Genomic DNA, 6,049 nt, shown 5'->3' with positions numbered 1-6,049 from the left:
TGTATCTATCCTCTTCATAAAAAACAAATGCTTGGGCCAGGCAGCGATGCCACACGCCTTTAATCTCAGCACTTGGGAGGCAGAGGCAGGTGGATCTCTGAGTTTGAAGCCAACCTGATTCACAGATCAAGTTCCAGGACAGCCAGGGCTACACAGAATCTCTCCCCTCCCCTCCCCTCCCCTCCCCTCCCCTCCCCTCCCCTCCCCTCCCCTCCCCTCCCCTCCCCTCCCTCCCTCTCTCTCTCTCTCAAAAAAAAAAGGGGGGGAGAAAAGAAGAAAAAAAAGAAACATATACCTGAATATCAGTTGGTCCCCAGTTCCCCTTACCTTGGGACACTCAGAAAGCCTGGATGCTCCCAAGGAGAGTCAACTGCTACAGTGAACACGCTCTGTGTCTGAAAGTGGAGAGCCAAGGTTAAGCTCTAGAACAGTGTACATGCAGAGTACTGACAAAGAACCCTAGCACACACAAACACACACACACACACACACACACACACACTGGCTCCCTTCTCCATTCAGCACCCAGCACAGCCCCCTGTGGCTCCACTCTCACACAAGTCCCTCCTAAGGACTAGAAAGATGTTCAACCAGGGATCAGGTACATACCTCAGGCATTAGGGCCTGCTTAGCCCTTATATACACAGGTTGAGTAGGCCAGTTACACACAGTACCTCTGTGGTCAGCACTCCTCCTCCTGTGACCCCTGTCACTCAGGGAGCAATCAACATCCCAAGAGGCAGGCATGAACAGCTGTTGTCCCAAAGGACAACTGTGAGGTGGAAACTTCTGGTTTCTTTGGTACGTCATTTATGTCAAATGATGTTTTGCTGGGGCACACAGGTGAAAGGATGTCTTGCTGTAGCAGACACGTGAAAGGACACGTGATAAAGGAATATAAATATGATCTTACAGACAGTGAGAGGGAGCATCGGTTTGGTTTGCTCCACCTCCCTGTTCTTCACTACCGACACGCATATACTGGTTCACCTTACATTGTGATTGCTGGGAGCCACAGGATTTCTTCAGGATTGAACTGCAGCTGCTGGTTCATGCCTGGTGTCTGCCTGCCTAGAGGACTGGACTGCAGCTGCTGGTTCATATTTGGTGTTTGCTACTGGACTGAAACACTGACAAAGAAGGTTGAACTTCTCCCCCAAAGAACTATTGCTAAGCAGGTCCGCTTCCCCCAAATCCTAATAACTTTTCCACTACCTCTGGTGGGTAATGGCTAGAGAAGTGGCTTGAGCATTTACTAAAATGGGATGCATAATATGTGTGCCTACACAACCTGTCCTGGAATCACAAAGCCACCACGCTTGCTGTAGCCTCTGCTGCTGTGCTCAGTTGGGCTGAGCAAACTGTACACAGATAAGGAAGACTGCAGACTGGAGGGGCTTCTAGAAGTGTGCTGGTGGCTGGAGCAATGCCCTCTCTCTCTGCCAACCAGAGACATGCACACACCTATGATGTTTATGGGGTCTTAACTTGCATCCACTGGTGATTTTGCAAGGTGACCCTTGAGGATGTTAACACGGTGCTCCCTAGCCATGCTGCTCACCATGGCAGTCTCTAGCAGCTGCGAACAACTACCTGACTGTCCCTTACATCTAGTATGCACAGGGAACTGTAAGGCACCACTCAGTGACACGGGAATATAGGATAGCCACTCTTGTCCTTGCCTCAATGAAAGCCACAAAATAGCACTCTACACATCCAAACCTGTGTGCAAATCACAGTGTATGTGCCTTGTAAGCTGGGGTTTAGCCATCCCCCTTGCCAAATATCATTTCAGTAGAATTTCAACAAAGTGACATCTACAAAATGTGTTCTGCTCCTGTTTCTGCTTTTAAATGACCTGGTACTTCATGTCTCAAGAACCTGAGTTTTTGAGCAAGTAGCACGCACCACCATCAGCATCAAGTACAGCAACCAGGAGAGCACACATAATATGAAAATTCCCTCCGCACAGGGCAGCTTGCTATAACTCTCCTCTTGGGTCTTCTGCAGCTGTGTGAGACTCTGGTGTCATTCCAGGCTGGAGGATAGCTCAGAGGTGGTAGACTTGACTAGTATGTGCCAGGTCTTGGCTTGCTTCCCCAGTATCAGAAAGAAGTAGAAGATGAAAGAAGCCGGGCAGTGGTGGTGCACACCTTTAATCCCAGCACTTGAGAGGGCAGGCAGATTTCTGAGTTCAAGGCCAGCCTCGTCTACAGAGTGAGTTCCAGGACAGCCAGGGCTACACAGAGAAACCCTGTCTCGGAAAAAAAAAAACCAAAAAAACAAAAAAAGAAAAAGGAAAAAGAAAAGAAAGAAAGAAAGGGAGGGAGAGAGGGAGGGAGGGAGGGAGGGAGGGAGAGAGAGAGAGAGAGAGAGAGAGAGAGAGAGAGAGAGAGAGAGAGAGAGAGAGAGAGAGAGGAAAAAAAGAGGTGGAATCTGTGAGTTTCCCTCATGCTTAGGGACAGACACCAGCTGGAGCTATAACAAACTACCACAGGCTAGGCATTTATTTCTTGCATTTCTAGAGGCTTCAAGTTCAAAAGCAAGGTGTCAACAGATTCTGCTTTGCAATATGTCCTTGCATGACAGAGAGCAGAGGGCAAGGCTGAGCTCTTGTGTCTCTTTAGGTAGGGATATTATTATTATTATTAATTAGTGTTTGAGTTTTGGTTTTTCAATTCAGGATTTCTCTGTATAGTCCTGACTGACCTGGAACTCCTCTGTAGACCAGGCTGGCCTCAAACTCACAGAGTCTCCTGAGTGCTGGGATTAAAGATGTGCACCATGACTGTTATCATGGGGTCCCACACTCAAGCTGTTAGTGCCTCTGAAGGGAGCCAATTCCTAGTAACGGTTAGGATGTCAATAGATGGATTTGAAGAGGGTCACATTTAGTCCAAGGCACCACATTCCTTTCCAACCTTGACACTGAAGCATCTCAGCCTCAGCAGCAGTTCGAGGACCACAGTTGTGCATGGAGCATCCTCTCAGGTGTCTAGGCCCACATTGTCTCTGGAAGTCATTTAAATTAGCTCATGCTCCAAGCTTCTAATCACAGTATATTCGGGATCACTCCTCCTAGGACATCAAGAGCAAACGGAATTTGCTACCTCTCGCTCTGCAGGTCTGGACTCAAGTCACAGGGCTTGGAGTCGCAGTTCTTCCCCATGTGGTCTGCCTTGCCACTTCTGGGACAAGCTGTTCTCCAGTCTCCAGCTTGGGGAAATGAGGCTTCATATCAGTAGGTTGCTTACCGCTGCCATTGGACAGCTGAAAATCTTGCACCATGTTTATTTTTCAGTAGCTGCTGCCATGCCCTGAGGCAGCCACGATCAAGCTGATTGTGAAACTACGCCCTCAGCGTCTTTATTTTATCTTTATCTGTGTCTCCCTGACCATCCTGGATCTCACTACATACACCAGGCTGGCCTGGCCCTGAATTCACAGAGACCTGCCTGCTTCTGCCTCTTAAGTTCTGGGTTTACAGGCTTTCTGTTTTAGTTTTTGTTAATTTTATTTTGTGTGTTTGTATAGATGTGTGTTGTGTCCCAAGTTCAGGGGGCACACACATCTGTGAGTGCATGAGAGGCCAGAGGAAGACCCCTGATGGCCTGCTCTAGTTTCTGTTGTTCTCCACTTTTCTTCCTGTGAAACAGGATCTCTCCTGGACCTGGTGCAGAGCTGGTGGCCAGCAAACCCCAGCAATCCTCCTGCCTCTGCTACCTCCCTGTCTCCCTACCCCTACACACACACACACACACACACACACACACACACACACACACACACACTTACACCTAAGGAAGTGGAGTGTGCTGACTCAGGCAGGAGAATAGGAATTCAAGGCCATCCTTGGCTATATAGTGAGTTCAGGGTCAGCCTGGGCTACATGAGGCCTATATGAACAAAAACTTAAAAAATTCAAAACAGGAATAATCATACTCTTATAATTATTTTAAAAAGCATGCTACAGGCAGTGGTGGCGCACACCTTTAATCCCAGCACTTGGGAGGCAGAGGTAGGCAGATTTCTTAGTTCAAGGTCAGCCTGGTCTACAAAGTGAGTTCTAGGACAGCCAGAGAGCTACACAGAGAAACCCTGTCTCGAAAAACCAAAAAAGAAAAGAAAAAAAAAAAAAAGAAAAGAAAGAAAAGAAGAGAAAAGAAAAGAAAAAAGAAAAAAAGGTAGAGAACAGGGCTAGAAAAATGGCTTAGTAGGTTAACACTTGTCCGACAAGCTTACACATCTGAGTTTGGCCAGGCAGTGGTGGCGCAAGCCTTTAATTCAGCACTGAAGAGACAGAGGCAGGCAGATCTCTCAGTTCAGAGCAAGTTCCAGGACAGCCAGGGCTACACAGAGAAACCTGTCTTTAAAAAGAAAAGAAAAGACCTGTGTTCAAATCTCTAACGTCATGTAAAGCCAGCACAGGTAAAGAGCAATAGCAACAAAAGACAGCCCCACGCATGCACACACATGAGCATGCATGCACAGCTGTTGGATTACAGAGGGAAGTGTGATGGCTCAGCAGGTAAGGCACTTGCTGCCAAGCCTAAAATCTGAGTTTGATCCCTCACACTCACATGTGGAAGGAAAGAACCAACTGACTCCTGCAAATGACCCACTACCTCCCATGAACCCAAAAAGAGCAAGGACACCTCCTCCCTACCCCAGTCTGAACAAAACAAACATAAAAAAACCAAATAGCCAGAAGAAGGCAGAACAGAAACTATAGACAGAAAACAAAGTGATGGCCAAATTCCACGTGGTGAACACTGCACACGTATGTTTTGTTCCCTATCCACCAAGCACCAACAGTCATTTGGTCCTGACCCATTTGTGTGTGTGTGTGTGTGTGTGTGTATGACCATTTGTGTTAGAGTGGAGAGCAGAGGTCTACATAGGTGTCTTCCTCTATTGCTCTCCACCGTATTCTGTTTTGGGACAAGGTTTCTCCCCCGAATCTGGAGTCCACAATTCAGCTAGACTGGCTGGCCAGCAAGCTTGGGATCCACCCGTCTACATGCACATATGAACACGTGTGCGCAAGCACACACACACACACACACACAATCTGCTAGGGTTACAGACATAAGCCACTACCCCCTCTTCACCAAATGGATAGTGAGGGTTTGCACTCGGGTCTTTGAGTTTGCACAGCAAGTACATTATCTCCTCCCAGCGTGGTCCCCAGCCTGTCCCATCCTCTAGTCCCCTTTCACACCATTTTTTTCACAGTGTTTTCAGGTTCCTAAGGAAGATGAGCAGGAAGTGCAGAGTTCCCACACATCCCCGACGACTTCTACCAACAACCCGACACCCCCAACGCACTGTTACCATCAATGAGCCTACAGCACGCAGCACCTCTGCTTCTGTTAGGGTTCACACTTGGTGTTGGCAACTGTGGATTCAGACAGTTGTTAGCATGCAGGCAACATGACTGTCTCTGAGCACCTTCACTGCCCTAAAAAGCCTCCATTCTCTCTCTGTTTGTCCCTCCATCCTGAGCCAACTCCCCACCTTTCTGTGTCCCCATTCTGCCCTATCTGGAAGATTGAGTAGTTAGAACCATGTGATTGATATACAAGGGGTTTCCTCCATCCAGTAACAGTTAAGATCCAGTGAGTCTATTCATTTTTGGTTACTTATTCTTGTTAGTGCTAAATAATATTCCCTCGTCCATTCACTTACAGAAGGCTGTTTGCTTTGGACTTTGGGCAGTAACAAATAAAGGAGCATAAACGTTATGTGCCTGGCTGTGGCAATGAAAATATCTTACATTCTAAGAGACCAGAACTTTTGCTGAACAGCCAAAGTTAATAATATACCTTGAGGTCACTTAAGACTGCTGGCCTACTGTGTACTCAAACTGTTGGTATAACTCCCCTTTAAGGGAACAATGTAACAACCAACCTTACTTGCCTTGAATTTCCCATGTAATCCACTTTTTCAACCTAAGCTAATACTTAGCTATAATCTTAAATTATGTACTCTTCCATGCCGCTGACCCAGACAAAGCAGCAAATACAAAAATTGGAAGCAACTTCCTAAA

This window comes from Mus caroli, unplaced genomic scaffold (assembly GCF_978045245.1).
Source record: "Mus caroli unplaced genomic scaffold, Mus_caroli_1 scaffold_4, whole genome shotgun sequence".
NCBI classification, from domain to species: Eukaryota; Metazoa; Chordata; class Mammalia; order Rodentia; family Muridae; genus Mus; species Mus caroli.
The sequence above is the reverse complement of the archived record's forward strand: the minus strand, read 5'-3'. Positions refer to the sequence as shown.